This window comes from Pleurodeles waltl, chromosome 4_1 (genome assembly GCF_031143425.1).
Source record: "Pleurodeles waltl isolate 20211129_DDA chromosome 4_1, aPleWal1.hap1.20221129, whole genome shotgun sequence".
Lineage (NCBI taxonomy): Eukaryota > Metazoa > Chordata > Amphibia > Caudata > Salamandridae > Pleurodeles > Pleurodeles waltl.
In genome coordinates this window covers 400,477,561-400,498,199 of record NC_090442.1, presented here as the reverse complement: position 1 = coordinate 400,498,199, position 20,639 = coordinate 400,477,561, and the positions used below count along the sequence as shown (strand labels likewise).

The 20,639-nt window shown below is 45.9% G+C and overlaps 1 protein-coding gene across 4 annotated transcripts in view; it reads right to left on the bottom strand.

Moving 5' to 3' along the window:
* The window catches only part of LOC138287794 (uncharacterized), a 560,811-nt gene extending 541,035 nt beyond the window's left edge, over window positions 1-19,776 (bottom strand). For 2 of the 4 annotated variants that reach the window (XM_069228627.1, XM_069228630.1), the window contains exon 1: window positions 19,670-19,776. The gene's annotated coding sequence lies outside the window, so the exon portion shown is untranslated. Of the gene's footprint in view, window positions 1-92; window positions 117-19,669 lie in introns of those variants that run through there. The other 2 variants (XM_069228629.1, XM_069228628.1) reach the window with 2 other exon arrangements.
* Window positions 19,777-20,639: the final 863 nt, after the last annotated feature.

The window sequence follows — 20,639 nt, the reverse complement described above, 5'->3', positions numbered from 1 at the left end:
TCTGATACTAAAGAGAGAAGAACTATCCCTGACTCTTGAATTAGCGTAGCAAGCCAGCATCAGACAAGGATGGAGAAGGAATTTGTACTCACCTCAAAGGAGACAAAGAGTGAGACAGTAACTGCTTCCTCACCACCTGCTTCAAAACAAATTTAGATAACAATCTGTGGCACAAGGTGAAAATAGTGCAAGCTTCTTAAACAAAGATCAGTTTTGCTAAGGAAGGCAAAAACTGTCAGCACTTATCCACTCTCAACTTCCTCAGTATAAATTCTACAACTAGGAAACGACCCACTCAGAAAGTCAGTCCCTGAGACAAACAATGCCCTTAAGAAGAGAAGACATGTGTCTACATAGAGATGTAGGGCCATACGTTTCATTATATCCTATAGCGATTACCTAATTGCAATTTTTTGCATATTGCAATTAAGTAATCGCTATTGGAATGTATGAAACTCCAAGAGTTTCATACGGCGATTCACAAGGGCTTGCAAATGGACCTACCTCATTAATATACATGAGGTAGGTCGCAATTTGCGAGCCATTGCGAATTGCTACAATCAAAGGGATGGTGGCCTGCTGGGCTCAGCAGACCACCATGTCTGTGATTACTTTTCAATAAAGCAATCTTTTTTTTTAAATGCAGCCTGTTTTCCTTAAAGGAAAACGGGATGCATTTAAAAAAGAAAAATGAAAAGTTTTCTTTTCATTTTTTTAAGGCAGGCAGTGGTCCGTGGGACCACTGCCTGCTCTTAAAAAATGTTTTTGTTACCGTTTTGCTACCGTTCACAAAGGGAAAGCCTTTGCGAATGGGTTACCACCAATTTCAAATTGGTGGTAACTGCAATTGTTTTGTGACTGCATTCACGGTCACAAAACGATCATACATACCTCTGCGATTCGGTATTAGGAAGGGATGCCCTTGACACGCTCATTCCTAATACCGAGTCAGTATGTAGTTGTATATCCAATTTGCGATTCGGCAACAAGTTACAGAATCACAAATTGGATGTTACCTGCCAAACTGCAGTTTATGTGAGTGCAAACGGCCATTTGGGTCATTTGCTATCGCAAAATACTTTGATACATCTGGCCCGTAGTTACTTTGCTGTCTACCTGAGACCTGAAATTAAAGCTCCCTTGGCGACTAGAGGAGACCTTCACTACCTGAGTGTCAGCCACCCAAGCAATGTTTCTTTGACCCTAGGGATCAGGAGGAAACATTTATAGACCATGTAACAAGTAGCTTTCAGTAGGATAATCTGTCAGTCTCAGCCAAATTCAGGTTCCCTGAATGAATTCCAACCTACACATGAGCAAGTGAGCAGTGAGATGTGTAAAGTTGGGCAACTTCTTTTCTGCCTCCTCTGTTAGGGTTTTATACATGTCTAATCTTATATATTGCATAAATTGCAAATCTCTAAGTTGTGAAATGCATTCATCTTCATTGGTGGTATTAAAATACTTTACAGTCCTAGTGGTAAGTACCATAGTGAAGCTCTGTCATAAACGGGAATACTTATCAACTCTTTTGCTTGCAAAACATATGGCAGTCTTGTATGTTTACCTGATTTTTTGTTACCTTATGAGAGTCTACATTTTTCAGACTTTATAGGGTCATTACTACTTACTGTGCTTCCCTTTTCTTCTTTCTTACTTCTTATTTATTCCACATCTGTGAAGTAGCTTGTAGCAGCACTATTCCCTCCACCCATCTTAGACTCCCCTATCCTGTTTTGTTCCTTTTCTAAGTCACAGGGATTTGTTTTTATCAATAAGAATTTTTTTTCATTGCCTTGTTTTGTTTGAACCATTCTGGCTCAGTGGTTGCAGCATAGTTAGCATTTTTTTTTTTATATTTTGTTTGTATATCCCTCCCTTTTGATTCCGTTCAAGTCTTTGACAGCAGTAAGCATGCCCCTACTGCCAATAACCTCATATGAGCATTGGTATCTTTTACCGGGTTGTCATCTTGCTCTAAGGTCTAAAGGTGCTGGTCATATTATTTCCAAACCATAAGGTTGGCAATTATGATTGATTACTAACCGTGGATTTTGACAAATCCAACAAGGCACTTGGGGAAACCCAACAGATTTGTGAGATGTATTAGCTGTGTCAGGTGGAAAGGATCTTTCTAGAATCTAACCAAGATTGATGAGCCACATTTAAAGGGGCCTCATCAGCAAATAACGCACCAGGAACTAGCACTAGGTGTCACATGCTTGGCTACCAATGAAGTTCCAACCAAGAAACTGGAGAAGTCACAGGCAGTGAAAAATACTATTACTAGAAAGGTTAATAGACAATAGTGACGTATCTGAGTCTGATAAAGAGAAAGAACACCCTCCACCAGGCAACAAGAACTTCACTGCCAATGTTTCCAATATCTATCTGGAAACTCATCAGGTGCCGTGTAGCCATTCACAGCAAAGGATCAGGAAATTTGATTTAGCAGCTATACAGTGATGTTGAAAGCATGCAACCTGAAACTCACAGACCAGTCTAATTACCCAATACTATTCCAGATGAAGAAAACATTAAGTAGAATTCTGCCCTTAAGTTATCCGTTGCAATTGGAAATCTGCAGCAAATAATTACCTGTGCTCCTTTAGTTTTTTTAATTTGTTTTTGCATTCAGTGTGAAAGTAGCATGCCCACTTTAACAGGGTGCCAGGGTAAGGGAAAGAGAACTGCAGTTATCTGCAATATGTTCATCCTAAATTGAGCAAAAGAAACAACTCTGCTTCAGAAATACATCTGTAACACCACCAAATGTGCCTGTATTTGTAAATCTCACCATAGATGGGGCTGCACTTGTTGTAGCATGGTTGTCAATGCTGAGTACTGAACCTTTTTTTGTGCCCTTTAAAGCAATGACTATTGCTGAACACAATGCATATAGCAATGACACCATAAAAAGAGAATCCACATCTATCCTATTGAATCATGAGATCTACAGAGCACCTTGTAGTGCGTTTAAGCTACAGAGAATGTGTCACTGGTAACAACAGATTGGGACCAGATGGAAAATGTCCATGAAGACTATGGTGAACAAAATCGTAGCCTTCGTGTGAGGGGTGATTATACCCTACACTACCTAACAGACCAGTCACCGATGTAAACAGAGTTTAACTAGAGAACCTCATTCTATAGATAATGTTGGTGAGGGTCATGTGTAGTAGAAAAAACAAAGAGTATCAAAAATTTAAGAAATAAAGTTTGAAGGACTATGCCTCCTTTAAGTAAGATAAGAAAAAAAAGTAGAAAAAAATAAGGAAAATTAAATTGTTGAGTTATGAAGAAAAAACTAAAATAACCATGGGAAACAGTGAGGTAAAACAATTTGATTTTAATTACTGGTGGAAATTCCACAAATGCAGAAGTCCATCTGTGGAACTCCTTAGGAGTTATGAGATCCAAAAAAGACAGAGTAGAGTCGGCTTCTGGCCTGTTTGGACTTCACAAAAGTTTACCTTTTGTCTTAGAAGAATTTAAGGTTGGAAACAGTCCCAGGGCACTTGAGTCAGAAGCTCCCCTTTCAAACCCTGAGCTTAACTCACTGAGGGCCAGATGTAGGTAGGTAGAAATTTGCGACTTGCAATTTGCGAGTCATAGCGACTCGCAAATCGCAACTCGCAAAACGAAATGCAGAAAGGTGTCTCAGACACCTTCTGCGACTCGCTATGGGGTCCCAAAGACCCACCTCATGCATATTAATGAGGTGGGTCGCAGTTTGCGACCCCATAGCGAGTCCATGCACTCACAGGGATGGTGGCCTGCTGGAGACAGCAGACCACCATGTCTGTGACTGCTTTTTTAATAAAGCAGTTTTTTTTTTCTTTTTGCAGCCCGTTTTCCTTAAAGGAAAACGAGCTGCAAAAAGAAAAACTTACGAAACCATTTGGTTTCGGTTTTTTCAGAGTAGGCAGTGGTCCATTGGACCACTGCCTGCTCTAAAAAAAAATTGGGTGGGCATTCACAAAGGGGAAGGGGTCCCATAGGGACCCCTTCCCTTTTGCGAATGAGTTACCATCCACTTCAAGTGGATGGTAACTGCGAGCTGGTTTGAGACCGCATTCGCGGTCACAAAGCAACTCAGCATGGCGATGCGGTCACAAATAGGAAGGGAACACCCCTTCCTATTTGCGAGTCGCAGCCTCAAATTGCGAGTCGGTACCGACTCGCAATTTGCGGTTGTGCATCGCGTTTGGCCTTTTGCACGTCGCAAACTGCGTTTTTCGCAGTTTGCGGCGTGCAAAAGGCCACCTACATCTGGCCCTGAGTCACCTAATTGGCTCAGAATTGTCGACTTGATCACCCCCCCTAACTGTGGGCCTCATTACGAGTGTGGCGGTCTAACGACCACCACACTCGCGGCGGTGGTCCGACCGCCACATAACCAACTCTGGCGGTCCAACCACCAGAGCACAGCCAGTGGCGGCGGCAGAGATCCTAATCCACCAGGCAACACTGCATGCAGTGCTGTCCTGCTGATTACCTTGTTCTCCACCAGCTTTTTCATGCGGTAACACCTTGACACAGGCAGTGCAGACCCCACCTTGCCGAGCACCGTCACAATGTTCACTGTCTGGTAACTCAGGTTTCCGCCCGCTGACGCAGCAGGAAACTCGTAATGACTCCGGCAGGGAGGTCGCCACATATGTGGCAGTCACCCTGCTGGGAGTTTGGCGGATGGGCTTTTCTGTCCGCCAAACTTGAAATGAGGACCTTGTTCTGTGACTTGGAGTCACACTGTGTTTCATGCAAATGGCTGCCTGAGAAGTTATTTCATCAGACCTACTTAACTATCCTCTAAGAGGCTGAAACAGTCTTGGATTCCATGATGGTGGAAAAAGAGGAGCGGGAGAGAGAAAATGGGTGGGGGGGGGGACCAAACTCACATGTTGTGGTATTCCTAGGTATTCAGACAATATGAAAGACTGCTGGGTTGCCACATTGTGCATATATCCCAGCTGAATGAGATAGGTGAAAACAGCCTCTGTGGGGTTCACATCTATCTGCCCTGTTCACTAAAGAACCTCAGTCTGACCTTCTCCCTCAACATTCTAAATGACCTAGGAATACTGCCTCTTACCACTGTTTGTCATTTTTGGGCTCTGTAATATTTTTAAGATTGTATTTATAACCTTCCAACCAAGGTGTGGATGTTTATTTCCAGAACTTTGCCAAATATTTTGAGGCTTTGCAGATAGTTGGGTAATAAAAGATGAAGGGGTGACCCCACTTGAAGCTGGTTTAGGCTTACATTAGGATTGTAAGAATGACTAAGATTTGTGGTAGTCACAACAACCACTGGTATAACTGTCAAAGAGTTTTATTGGAGCATCCATACATCCAGGAGAGTAGCAATACAACTGAAATCATAACACTCCTGGAATTTAAAATTCAAGGAAAAACATAAAGAGACCAATGACATCAAATGAAAACAATTGCAGGTTAGCCTGACTACTGTAAATACACACTAGCTTATACTGGAATGTAGAATATTAAACAATCTACATTCTAACAGAACAATCTGTAGTATTCTAATTCACTACAAGATTGTTTGCCACTGCGCTCACCTTGGAATGTGTGTAGTGCATTTTAGCAGACTACAGAGAGATGTCTGTACAGCCTGGCAGAAGGCAGAAGGCAAATGCCTACCTGTCAGGCTCATGATTTAAAATTGTGACTCTTGTGTAGGCCTTAAGACTTATAATGTAACTGAAATTAGCTGGTCATGTTTAAGAATGCACAACAACAAATGTGTAACTCACAGCAACAATCATGCACAGAATACCTATTTGACAATGGCAGAAATACACACAAGCAAGTAAGAGGAGGACATCATGGCATCTCCATGTGTTATGCCTTGTGGTGGGTACGCAGAAATACACCTTTGCACTCTATATTCTAATTGAGGAAAAAGTGGCGGCATCACAATTTCTGGTGCATGCAATAAACAAATCGGCACAATAGACACAAAACAATTTCTAATGGATTGTGAAAAGAAAGTTAACAAAAATGCACTTTATAAAAATTTTGAATCAGTAATCTCCTTGCTAAAAAAATATTGACATTCAAAATTATGCAGGAACAATCCATGCTTTGTATATTTTGATGGTAACATTGCTACAGGGATTTTTTTTTTATTCTTTGGGTTTAAAACTGATATGTATTGGTGTTAGACCTGACAGTCTTAGGGTGGTCACCCCTAACTTTTTGCCTGCCTCCCTCCACTTTTTGGACCCTGTTTTTGCTGGTTTTAGGACTCTACGCACTTTACCACTGGTAACCAGTGCTAAAGTGCATATGCTCTCTCCCTTAAAACATGGTGACATTGGTTCATACCCAATTGGCTTATTCAATCTACTCATAGGTCCCCAGTAAAGTGCACTACATGTGCCCAGGGCCTGGAGATTAAATGCTACTAGTGGACCTTCAGCACAGATGGTGCCTCTCACATAAGTAGCCCCTTAACCATGCCTCAGGCCTGCCATTGCAAGGCATGTGTGTGCAGTTTCACTGCCACTTCAACTTGGCATTTAAAAGTACTTGCCAAGCCTTAAACTCCCCTTTTTCTACGTATAAGTCACCCCTAAGGTATGCCCTATTGAACCCATAGGGCAGGGTACTATGTAGGTAAAAGGCAGGACATATACCTGTATAGTTTATATGTCCTGGTAGTGTAGAACTCCTAAATTTGTTTTACACTGCTGTGAGGCCTGCTCCTTTCATAGGCTAACATTAGGGCTATCCTCATTTACTGTTTGAGTGGTAGATTCTGATTGGTAACAAGGTCATATTTAGTATGGCCAGAATGGTAATACAAAATCCTGCTGACTGGTGAAGTTGGATTTACTATTACTACTTTAGAAATGCCACTTTTAGAAAGTGAGCATTTCTCTGCACTTAAATCCTCCTGAGCCTTACAATCCACGTCTGGCTAGGTTAGTTGACAGCTCCCTTGTGCAATTCACCCAGACAACCCCCAACACAGGATGCTCAATCACACCTGCACACACCTGCATACTAGGGCCTGACACTTACATTTGAAAGGACAGTAGCCTGCCCTCACACAATGGACTGCCAACCCCCCTACAGGGACCCTGGCAGACAGGATGGAACTGAAAGGGCACCTTGTGCACTTCTAAGCCACTCTTTGAAATCTCCCCCACATTAAAGGCACATTTGGGTATTTAAACAGGGCCTCTGACCCTACCAACTCAGATACGTCTGGACAAGATACCACTGGTGAAGAAACTCTGAACCAGAACCTGCAACCTGCCAAGAGGAACTGCCTGGCTGCCCAAATGACTCACCTAACTACTTTTCTGCAAAGGACCGCTGCCCTGCTGTTGCCCTGCTGCCTTGTTGGCCTTTGGCTCTGCTGAGAAGTGCTCTTCAAGGGCTTGGGTAGAGCTTGCCTCCTGTTCCTTGAAGTCTCAGGACCAAAAAGACTTCATCCTGCAAAGAACTCCTTGTGTGGCAAAACTTTGACGCACAGCCTGCCAGAAACGACACACAGCCTGCATCGTGGTGAGAAAATCACTGCATGCCGAACCGGAACGATGCAGGCCGGCCCCCGAGAGGAAATCGACGCAGCACCGGCGCTGCAAAAGGAACTTTGACACACGGCCCACTGGATAAACGCATAGCCGAGCCGGAACAACGATGCCCGACTTCCTGTGAGAAGAATCGACGCGGCGCCTGACGTGCAACAGAAATTTCACCGCATCACCCATTGGATCGACGCAGCTCCTGTTGACTTTGTCCTGCACGCCCAGGATTTATCTGCATCGTCCCGAAGAGGATCCAAGACAGCGTGCTGGAAATCGTTGCAAAGCCTTCCCTGCATGGAAAATGATCGACGCATCGTCTGTGTGCGCCCGGAGAAACCGACGCACACCTCCCAGTTTTCCACTCATCTCCTCCTCTGCAGTCCCTTGCGGAGAATTTGAACGCAACGAGGTACTTTGTACTCACAAGAGACACTTGTTGCTTTTTAAAGACTAAAGAATCTTTTAATCATTTTTTAGAGTGATATTTTAACATGTACTTTGATCTTCATAGTTTTGATCGGCATTTATCCAGATGAATATTCTATATTTTTCCAAACACTGTGGGGTGTATTTTTGTGGTGTTATACTGTGTTAGTGCATGATTTATTGCACAAATACTTTACACATTACCTTCTAAGTTAAGCCTGACTGCTCAGTGGCAAGCTACCAGAGGGTGGGCACAGGATAATTTGGATTGTGTGTGACTTACCCTGACTAGAGTGAGGGTCCTTGCTTGGATGGGGGTAACCTGACTGTCAACCAAATGCCCCATTTCTAACATTGGTGATCAGTGGTGAGGATAGGACTTGTATTTATGCAGTGACATACAATAGCTATGTGTACACTACAAGTTGAAGGTCAACTTGATTTTTTATCTTTTTCTGCAATTTCGTTTTCTGCCTGACATTTTTAACTAAATCCCTATTGAACATGTTTATGGCTGGGTCTCAAGCAGGAGCTGAAGATGTTGACCTAGCCAAGCTGGAGACATACACGGTTAACCAGCTGAAGGGGTTCTGCAAGGGGGTGGGAGTACCTACCCATGGTCCCTCCACAAAGGAGGAATACCAAAAGGCGCTGAGGGCCTGGGCAGAAGCCCATTCAGATGAGAATGTTAAGAATGTTGAGAATCCAGACGATGGCCCCTCAGAGGATTTCTTGCCAGTGGTGGGGGATGTTACCCCTGAAATTGTGCCCCATGCGAAACCAGGAAGCAGTGTCTCTAGCCATGGCCTTACCGCAGAGGAAAGGAGGGAAGAGAGAGAGTTTCAGCTGCAAATGGCAAAGTTAAAAATTGAAGCTGAGAGAGCGGAAGCAGGAGCTGAGAGAGCCTTAGCTGAAAATAAACTTTTGTTGGCTCATGATCTGAGTCACAAGGAGCTGGATATTAAGGCGAGACAGTCGGAGTCCAGTAGTGATGGCGGCAGCATACATGCACGACCTGTTGTTGAAAGGAAGGTTCGTATACCCAAAAATGTAGTGCCAAGTTATGTGGTGGGAGATGACATTGATAAGTGGTTGGCTGCTTATGAAGTTGCACTAAGGGCTCTTGGGGTCTTTGAAGAGCAATGGGGGGCGGCCTTGTGGTGGTATGTACCAGTAGTGAGATGGACATCCTAAGGATCAAAACAGATACACACCCATGAAATCTGCTTTGCTTGCCAAGTTTGGGCTGATACCTGAGAAGTACCGTCAGAGGTTCAGGGACAGCACCAAACTCTCCACACATAATTGGGTAGACTTTTTTGATTTCTCCAGTAAGGCACTGAATGGATGGGTGCAGGCAGTAAAGTAGATGACTATTTGGGGTTATATAATTTGATCCTGAAAGAGCATATGTTCAGTGTTTGCTTTACAGAGTTGTGCCAGCACCTAGTTGACAGAATGCTGACTGACCCTAGGGAGCTTGCTGAGGAGGCGGACCTCTGGGTTAGCACTAAAGTGTCCAAGAAGGTATCTGGGGTGGACACCCACAAAGGTGGTCAGGGTTGCCACCAGAAGAAAGAGGAGGGAAGAAAAACTTAAAAATAAGGAGTTCTCAAAAGGCCCCCACAATTCCTAGGGGGTGGTGGTACCCAGTCTCAGCCTGAGTCTGAGAAGAGGCCAGGATTCTTTGACAAGAAGAAACTGAAGTTTTTCTCCTAATGCTTAGAGTGCTTCACATTTGGACACTCTAAGGGTGACTCCCAGTGTCCCAAGAGGGCACAGCCCACCACTGGAGGGCAGACACCTGGGTTGACTAGTATAGCGCTCGGGGGGGAGATGGTCCCAGTTAGCTTGGGGGAACAGACAGAGGTATCAAAGGTATCCCTGGGAGATAAGGAAATGGTGCCAAAAGCCCACATGCCTGCCAATACTTCCAAGTATAGGCAGCGGGTCATCATGGATGGGCAAAGGGTGGAGGCTTTGCGCGACACAGGAGCCAGTATGACTACTGTCAGGGATCAGCTGGTATCAGCAGAGTAAGTCATCCCTAATATATTCAACCAAGTCATAGTCGCTGACAATCGTGAGAGCCACCTACCTGTCGCTCTGGTTCCCTTTGAGTAGGGGGTCTTTGGTACTCTAAAAGTAGCTGTGAGTCTTGCCATGCCTGTAGATTGTCTGTTAGGCAAAGATCTTGAGCACACTGCCTGGAAGGAGGTAGAGCTCAGATCCCACCTGGAGATGTTAGGTTTGCCTGAATGGGTCTGCATGACTACACAGTGCATGGCTGCCCGGGAAGGGAGTCAAGGGCATCTGGAGCCTGGGACAATGGCCCAGACAGCTGCACAGAGGAAGGGCAAGGGGTGCAGAAAACCAGCCCCAGATATTCCTGCGGTGGTTGATGGGGTCCCAGAAGAGGAGGGCGCTGGGCCAACTGGGGAGGATATTGCTGACCTGGGTAACCTGCCTGAGCTTGTTGGCTGGCAAGAGGCGGGCGGGCCAACCAGGGAGGAATTCTGCAAAGCGCAGAAGAATTGCCCCACTCTTGAGGGTCTGAGGCAATAGGCCTCTTCCCAAGCAGCAGGTGAAGCCTCTGGCGATCACCACATATATTGGGAGAATGATCTCCTCTACAATGAGCTAAGGTACCGGCCTCTGGGGCAGCAGGTGTGCTGGTGGTCCCCTAGTGTTAGCGGGCCTTCCTACTGGGCCTGGCTCACGACATCCCCCGGCAGGACATCTGGGGCAAGACAAGACCTTTGCCAGGCTTGTCACCCACTTTTATTGGCCTCGAATGCAGGTAGCCTTTGAGGCATTCTGTAGGTCCTGCCCAACCTGCCACACTAGTGGGAAGACAGGGAAAAGACTCAAGGCCCCCCTGATTCCTCTTCCCGTCATTGGCACCTCCTTTGAAAGGGTGGGCATCAATGTCATTGGTCCCTTGGACCCCAAAACCACACTAGGCAACAGGTTTATCCTGGTTTTGGTGGACCATGCAACCCACTATCCAGAGGCAATCCCTCTAAGGACAGTGACTGCACCGGTGGTGACTAGAGCTCTGATGGGGATATTTACCTGTGTGGGGTTCCAAAAGGAGGTTGTGTCTGACAGAGGCACAAACTTCATGTCAGCATATATGAAGTTCATGTGGGATGAGTGTGGCGTCACCTACCGGTTGACCACCCTTACCATTCTCAAACCAATGGGCTTTTTGAGAGATTCAACAAGACCCTGAAAGGCATGATCACTGGCCTACCTGAGACCATGAGGTGTAAGTGGGACGTCCTCTTGCCATGCCTTCTCTATGCTTATAGGAAGGTGCCCCAGAAAGGGAAGGGTTCAGCCCCTTTCAACTTTTCTATGTTTACCCCGTCAGGGGACCCCTAAGCATAGTAAAGGAGGAATGGGAGAAAGCTCCCAAGAAACCTCACCAGGATGTGGTCAGTTACATGCTGGCCCTCCACAACCAGACACAGCATTTCTGGAAACAGGCCAAGAGCAAACTCAAGGCCAGTCAAGAGGTGATGAAGGAGTGGTATGATCAGAAGGCCACTCTGGTAGAATACTCATCCGGAGACAAGGAATGGGTGATTGAGCCAGTAGAGCCTAGAGCTCTCCAGGACCGCTGGGCTGGCCCTTTCGAAGTCAAGGAGCAGAAGGGGGAGGCCACTTACCTAGTCGACCTCAAAACCCCTAGAAACCCCCTAAGGGTTCTCCACCACAACAGACTGAAGCCTCATTTTGAGAGGTCTGATGTCAGTATGCTTCCTGTGTCAGATGAGGGCATGGAAGAGAAGAGTGAACCTCTCCTCTACCTCCTCTCTACAAAGGAATGTGATGGTCTGCCTGTTGCAGGGCCTGAAGCACCTCTTGGAGGTGATGCAGGTGTCCCTCCTAGCTGACATTATGAACGGCAATGCTGTCATAGTAGGCGGCACAGAAATCCTCCTTGCCAATCAGGACCCTGTTAACCAACCGTTGGAAGGTAGCAGGAGCATTCTTCAAGCCAAAATGCATCACCCAGAATTGGTTATGGCCCTCAGGGGTTTAGAATGCAGACCTCTCTTTTGCGCCCTCAGTAAAGGTGATCTGCCAGTACCCTGATGTTAAATAAAAAGTATTGTAGAATTTGGAAGTGCCTAGCCTGTCAATGAGCTCATCAGTTCTTGGAATGGGGTGGGCATCAATCTTGGTGACGGAGCTGAGTTCTCTGTAGTCCACGCAGAACCAAAGTTCTGGTTTGGCGCCCGGTGGGGCAGCCTTTGGTACCAACACTACAGGGCTGGACCAGAAACTGATAGAGTTTTCAATCACCCTTAAAGCTAGCATCTTGGAGACTTCCTCCTTGATGCTGGCTCTCAACCTGACTGACAACCTGTAAATGTTGTTATTTACAGGGGGACTGTCTCCTGTGTCAATATCATGGATGAACAGATGTGTGAGTTCAGGGATTAGGGAGAACAGTGAGGCAAACAGTCCCAGCAACTGGAAACAGTCACCTTGCTGTTCTGAGGACAAGGTGGCAGAGACCCTACACTGAACAATTGTGTTCCTGTGCACAAAGAAGGTCAGGGAGAGGATTGCTGTCTTCCTCCACAGCCTCACCTGTCACAAGGAGCATGCTCATTTTGGACCTCTCAAAGTGAGGTTTGAGTCTGTTTATGAGGAGCACCCTTAGGGGATTCCTAGGGGGTCTGTAGGTCCACTAGGTAAGTGGCCTCCCCCTTGCGCTCCTTGATCTCGTATGGGCCAGCCCAGCAGTCTTGGAGAACACTGAGCTCTACTGGCTCCATGACCATTACTTTGTTGCCAGGTTGAAACTCCACCAGAGTGGCCTCCTGGTCATACTAGTGTTTCATTACCTCTTGACCGGCCTCAAGGATGCTCTTGGCCATTTTCCAGAAGCAGTGGATCTAGTTTCAGAGGGCCAACATGTAGCTGACCACATCCTGAGGGGGGGTTCCTGGGAGCTTTCTCCCAACCCTCCTTGACCAAACTTAGAGGTCCCCTGACAAGGTAGCCATAGAGGAGTTCAAAAGGACTGAACCCTACTCCTTTCTGTGGCACCTCTCTGTAGACAAAGAAAAGGCATGGCAAGAGGATGTCCCACTTACACATCATGGCCTAAGGTAGGTGTGCAATCATGCCCTTCAAGGTCTTGTTGAACATTTCAACTAGACCACTGGATTGAGGGTGATAGGGTGTGGTGAACTTGTAAGTTACACCACAGGGATCCCACATGGACTTCATGTGTGCAGACATGAAGTTAGTGCTTTTGTCAGACACTATCTCTTTGAGGAACCCCACACGGGTAAAGATCCCCATCAAAGTTTTGGTCATCACAGGTGCAGGCACCGTCCTCAGAGGGATTGCCTCTTGGTAGAGAGAGTGGCATGGTCCGTCAGGATTAACCTGTTGCCAAGGACTGTCTTGGGGTCCATTGGACCAATGACATTAATGCCCACACTTTCAAAGGGGGTGCCAGTGATGGGGAGTGGGATCAGGGGAGCTTTTAGCTTTTTTCATGACTTCCCACTGGCAAGGCAGGTGGGACAGGACCTGCAAAATGTATCTGAGGTTTTCTTCATTCCGGGCCAATAGAAGTGGGCAGCAAGCCTGGCAAAGGTCTTGTATTGCCCTAAATGTCCTGCCAGGGATATGTCGTGAGCCAGACCCAGTAAGAAGGCCGGGTAATACTGGGGGATCACAAGTACATGTGCCACCCCAGCACCCAGAGCCTTAGGTTTGCTAAATAGGAGATCATTATCTCAGTAGATTAGGTGATCCCCAGAGGCTTCACTGTCACCTTAAGCCCTCAAGAGTGGGACACTCTTTCTGCGCTTTGCGGAATTCCTCCCAGGACAGCCCACCCTCAACTTGCCAGCCAGCAAGCTCAGGTAGGTCACTTGGGGCGGCAATGTCTTCCCAAGTTGGCTCAGGGGCCTCCTCCTCAGGGACCTCACCAACCTCTACCATGGGAACTTCAGGAACAAGATTCCCATGCCCCTTGCCCCTCTCCTTGGAAGCTGTCTAAGTCTTTGTTCCAGGCTCCAGATGCCCTTGACTCCCCTCCCGGGCACCCATTGACCATGTGGTCAAACAGACACACTCAGGCAATCCTATCATGTCCTAGTGAGACCTGAGCTCTACCTCCCTCCAGGTAGTGTGCTCCAGGTCATTGCATAACAGACAATCTACAGGCATGGCAGGGCTCACAGCTACTTTCAGAGTACCAGAGAGTCCCCCCCCCCACACTCAAAGGGAACCAGCCCCATGCGTAGATGGCTCTCATGATTGTTGGTGACTATGACTTGGTGGAATGTTTTTGGTAGGACCTGCTCTGCTGACACCAGCTGGCACTTGACAGTTGTCATGCTGGCTCATGTGTCACACAGAGCCTCCACCCATTTCCCATTAATGGTGATCCACTGCCTACACCTGGAAGTATTGGAAGGCATGTGGGCTTTTGGCACCGTATCGGCATCCCCCAGGGACACTAGGGTTACCTCCGTCTGTTCCCCAAAAATATCTGGGACTACCTCCTCCCGAGCGTTACACTAGCCAACACAAGTGCCTGACCACCAGTGGGGGGCTGTACCTTCTTTGCACATTTGGTGTCGCCATTAGAGAGACCATACTTGGAGCACTCCACACATTGGGGAACGCCCCCTCCCTGTCTTGTGATCAAAAAACCCTTTCTTCTTAGGATCAGACTAGGACTGGTTACCACTACTCCCTTGGGAATTATTTTGTGGGCCTTTAGAGAACTCCTTATTTTTAAGCCTATCCCTCCTTTTTTCTTCTATTGGGATCCCTTGCCCTTGTGGATGTCATCCCAGATACCTTTTTGGACACTCTGGTGCTAGTCCAGAGGTTCACCTCCTCAGCAAACTTCCTGGGATCAGTCAGCTAGATGCAGGTGCAACTCTGTAAAGCAAGTACTGAGCATGTGCTCTCTCAGATTAAACTGTACAACACAACATAATCACTGACTTTGCTGTCCTGCACCCAGTGCCTTATTGGAGTAATCAATAAAATCTACCCAGGATTGGTTGGGGAGCTTTTGACTGTCTCTGAGTCTTTGGCGATACTTCTCGGGGTCAGTCCAAATTTGGCAATCAAAATGGCTTTCACAGGAGTGTACTTGGTGTGGTCCCCAACCTCTAATGTTAAAAGTGCGTCCCTCCCAAGTCTTGGCACGTGTTTTTACAGGCCTGTCCCCTAGTGCTCTTCATGAACCCCATGTGCCCTCAGTGCAACATCATAAGAAAAAAAAAACCTTTTCAATGTCACATAACTGGGCACTGAGTCCTTGGAAATACGAACCTTCTTCTCTCCAGCAGGTCCTGCAAGTATGCTGCCACCATCACTGCTGGACTCCGACTGCCTAGCCTTGGGGTCCAACTCTTTGAGACTCAGTTCATGAGCCAGAAGTAAATTCTTGTCTGCAAAGGCTCTTTCAGCCTCTCTTTCAGCTCTTTCATCTTCTCTTTCAGCTTTCCTCTCCTCTATCTTTAATCTTGGCAGCTGCACCTGGAATTCTCTCTCCTCCTTCTTTACCTCTGGGGTCAGACCATGACTTGAGACACTGCTTCCTGCCCTTGCAGGAGACACAAATCCAGGGTGTCACTCTCAACTGCTGTTGGCTGCTCCTCAGAAGAGCCATTCTTGTGCTCCTCCAACTCACCATGCTCTTGGGAGCGGGATTCTGCCCAGGCCCTCAGAGCCTTTTGATACCCTCCCTTCTTGGAAGCTCCACAGCCAGGTACTCTTATCTCTTTGCAAAAGCCCTTCAGCTGGGTAACTGTGTATTCCTCCAGCTTAGCCAGGTCAAAATCCCCAGCTCCACTTGTGGACCCAGCCAGAGACATGATGTATAGGATAAATAAAAAATGCAAATCCAAGAAAATTGCAGAAGAAATCAAAATGGTCTTTGAATGTGAATAAGTAGTGTCCACGTAGTTATTTACGGCAGTGCACAAACACAAGTCATATCCTCACCGCTGAACACCAATGTTAGAAAATTAGTCTCCAACTGGCAGAGGTATGCACCCTGTCCAAGCAGGGACTGCATTCCTAGTCAGGGTAAGGCACAACACAAACTAAATTATCCTGTGCTCACCCACTGGTAGCTTAGCATAGAGCAGGCAGGCTTAACATAGAAGGCAATGTGTAAAGTACCTGTGCAATAACTCATAGAGTAACACAGTAGAAACACTACAAAAATACCCCACGCCAGTTTAGGAAAATAGATAATCTTTATCTGGAGCACATAAGATCAAAATGATCAAGAACCAATGTCGACAAGTAGAGTTATCACTTTTAGGGAGATTACAACTGTTTTAATCCACAAAAATCGGTGGATGCTTTAGTCTTAGCACATGTGTTCATGAAAAATAATGATGCAGAGGGCCACAGAGAAAGAGGAGTGTTGAAAAACGAAGCATCCATCGATTTTTTCCAGTGCGGCAGAAGCTATGCGTCGATTCTTTCCACGCTGCAAAGAGGATGCATCAATTTTCTGTCACACAGCCTTGGTCCTCACTGTAATGCAGGGATTATTTTGATGCCGGGGGAGGTACGTTAGAAGTCCAGACACACTCTGCAGACGAGGCAGGAGGTGCGGGATTTTCCAGCCACGAGACAGGTGCTGCATCGAATTTGGCAGGTGTTGCGTAAATTTTTTCTACGCTCTGGATTTCCTTGAAAAGGTGAAGTCTTTCCTGGTCCTGAGACTTCAAAAACAGGAGACAAGCTCAATCCAAGCCTTTGGACAGCACTCTAGGAGGAAGGGAGAGTCCTTCCACAGAGTCAAGAGCAGCAGGGCAACAAACAGGAAAGCAGTCCTTCAGAAAAGGAGTCCAGGTGAGTTGTTGGGCAGTACAGCAAAGCTTCCTGATAGAGTACAGTTGCAGGTCCAGAAGTGCCTGATTTGGTGGGGTCAGTGACCCAGCATATATACACCCAAAAGTGCCTTTGAAGTGGGGGAGACTTCAAAGAGTGGTTTTGAAGTGCACAAGTTCCCCTTTCAACCCAGCCCTGTCTGTCAGAAGCCCTGTGGGGGTTATCTGTCCCTTGTGTGAGGGCAGGCCACTGGACTTTGAAGTGTAAATGAGAGCACCTCCATACGTCCTACCCACAGAACTCCATCTGTATGCAGATGAATGCAGATGCAGCTGAGTGTCCTGTTTTATGGCTGTCTGGGTGGAAGGCATAAGGGTAGCTGTCAACTAGCACAGACCAGACGTGGACTTGAAACAGGCTGTAAGGCACAGATGGCAGTAAGTGCAGGGAAATGCCTACTTTCTAAAAAGTGGCATTTCTGAAATAGGAACGTAAAATCCAACTTCGCCAGTAAGTAGGATTTCTTACTAACATTCCAACCATAATAAATATGACAAATCTATTCCTCTCAGATCATGTATCACCACTTAACAGCATCTAAGGGAATCTCTAATGCTGGCCTATGAGAGAAGCAAGCTTCACAGGAGTAAAAATGGCTTTGAAGGCTTTTCACTACCAGGACATGTAAAACATATAAGTAAATGTCCTGCCTTTTACTTACATAGCACCCTGCCCTATGGATTACCTAGGGCATTAGGGGTGACATATGGAAGAAAAGGGGAATTTAAGGTTTGGCAAGGTGTTTTAATTGCCAAGTCGAAGTGGCAGTGAAACTGCACACATAGGCCTTGCAATGGCATACCTGAGAGATGGTTTGGGGGATACTTATGTTGGTGGCTCAATCAGTGCTGCAGGCCCAAAAGTAGCATTTAATTTACAGGCCCTGGTCACCTCTAGTGCACTTTACTGGGGACCTATCGGTAAATTAAACATGTCAGTTGGGTATGTACCAATGTTACCATGTTTAGGGGAGCCAGCACAAGCACTTTATCACTGGTCAGCAGTGGTAAAGTCCTCAGAGTCCTAAAACCAGCAAAAATTAGATCACAAAAATGGAGGGAGGAAGGCAAAAAGTTGAGGGAAGACCATCCTAAGACTGTCAGGTCTAACACAAACGATTTCAAATATATTAAGACATGAGGTTCTGATTAATCCTTAATTGTATTTATCCTATTGCTATTTTACTGTAACCTACTATTTAACATGTTATTTTCATGATCACATAGTTGTAAAGTAACAGTACTTTTTCGTGTACATTTATCGGGTTCTTGATCTCACTGCTTTCTTTCTTCAATTTCCCTTTCCTTCGTGTTCCCTTCTATCTTATTACAACTCCAATTAATGTTTACGGTTCTCCAATTATTCGCTTTAATGTTTATTACATGCTCATTAATGGATGTTTTTACTTTTATTGAACACATACGTCCCTCTTTCAGGTAACTCCTCCTAACGAACGTTTAAATCAAAATATATTTTCATGGTACATGTTATACGTGTACTTAATATGTCTAACTCAAAAATCAAAACCACAATGGGAAACAGTTTTGTTCTTTCACACGGTAACAGTAACAGTGGCATGCAGTGTGTATAGGTTGCATCGCTAGCTGAATCCGTCTAGCCCCAACTTTCCAGGGTTACTAAAATTGCGCAATTCCTTGTAAATAATCATAGCTCTTTATGCCTTAGCTTGTTGACTTCTAGTAGCCAGAGCGCGGGGGAGTCATTGAACTTGCTTGCATTAATCAGGGCCCTTGGCAACCTTTGAAACTGCAGCGGCCAGTGCTAACAGTGCGTGCACCCTGGCATTAGTTCGTCTAATCGTGGCGACTCCGAGGCCTTGCTCTCACTTACCTCTGGTTCTTTTGTCCACTGTGGTGATATTAATAGAAAGCATTAAGAGCAAGGCTCTCCTCGTGGCATCTCTAAAGCGGTATTCTTTGCTGCTAAAATTAAGCGTCCGTCTGTCTCTAAAACCATCCTCATTGTAATCGGGATTAGGTCAGTGAACACCCCACACTTGGACAGGATTCATGAAGCACCGTACACTTTCATGCCAGCTGGGAATCACCGGTAGAACACCGAGGACCTGAACGGCGTGCTTACCCAGTTTTTTACGTGCCCAAAAAACGACCGCTCTTTGTACAGTGCACCATCCATTTCCATTACAATTAAATATACTGATATTCTGTTTTTGGGCTACAGACAGTGCTTTAAATGGAAAAATAGAAGTGCAGGTACTCTATGATAGAGTACCTGCTTGTTTCCGAGAAGTGCCGGTTACGTTTATCTTGAGATATGCCGGTACTCTCCCTCTCAAAATAAAAAAGTGCCGGTACTCAGTACCGGAGAGTACCGGCCCATTTAAAGCACTGGCTACAGATACTGCACTGAAAACATTTAACGTGCGCACTCAATACGATATAAAAAGTGTAGGTAGTAGTTATCAGCAGAAAGTATATATGAGCTGTTAAATACTTTCAGCAAAACTAGCTTGACACTATGAGAACTTTGAATCTAATCCGCAAGTTAGGAGACTGAGTTTCATTTAATTTATAACACGCCTATTTTTATTCAGCTGGTAGTATGGGTTGTATATCGAATACAATTTAATATAAAACTTTAGCACTGACTGATAAACACGCTGCCAACATGGTTTACAATATACCTTTGCAGTGTACTCCTGTCGGCTGAAAATCGGTGTCGCTCAAGATCTCGGAACACTGCTCTAATGAAAAGGTGCTGCCAGAGTTTGACAAATTATTTGATTTAATATTTACCTGCAAATAAACGGTTTATCTTTCCTTTTCAATCCAATATCAATCTCTGTTTTCTTTGCGGTGGATGCAGCAGAGTTGTGTGCTTTCACGGACAATCTGCAAATGTCAACAAAGCGGGTTGCCTTGGGAACAGCAGCTGAGCTGTTGTTTCCGTCTTGGTAACCGACTTGCTGGACTCGGGCTGCAGGGGCCGGTTGGGCGGTGATAAATAATCCTTGCTCTCTGCAGTTAGGGTGTAGCTTCCGGCTGCGCTGTCTGAGCTGATCAAGACGCTTCCAGAAGAGCCGCACAGACGAACTCCACAGCGCGACCTCCCATTCACAGCCTGTTCTGGCTCAATGTGAAGGGCAGGGGAGCTGGAACAATTTTCATAATGGGGGTGCTGCCATCAGTGTTACATCACTGAAGTAATAGGAAATGACAAAACCTGCCATCAGTGGAAAAATCTAAGTGGCAGATATATGAAAAGTGGCGCAGCACCCAGTGCAGTGCCACTTTCCTTGCACCCCTTAGCGCCACCCTACCGCCACCATATGTGCGCCGTATCTAAGATATGTGGCCCAGGGTAGAGGGCAATAGCGTCAACATTTTTGATGCTATTGACGTACTGTTCATGGTTATGGCGCTAACCCTGAACAGTACATAGGGGCCCATTGTAAACAATGGTATGCCCCCTTTCAATGCTTGTTCTGAGCAGGCGTTAAAAGTGCTGAAAAAAAATGCACCTTTAACGGGGAACGCTCCCTATGAATGCATTTGACCACTTTGTAAATATAGCATGGGGAAAAGGCTATCTTAGCATTAAAAAAATGACACTAAGGCGGCACTAAAGAGGCGCTATGCCCTTTTAAATCTGGGCCTAAGTGTTTCACAAAGAGCAAGTGAGCCACACCCATTTAGCAGGAGAGTGGTAGAGGTGTGGTATGTATTTGCAAGTATATTAATGAAACAAGGTGTGGTACCACATTAT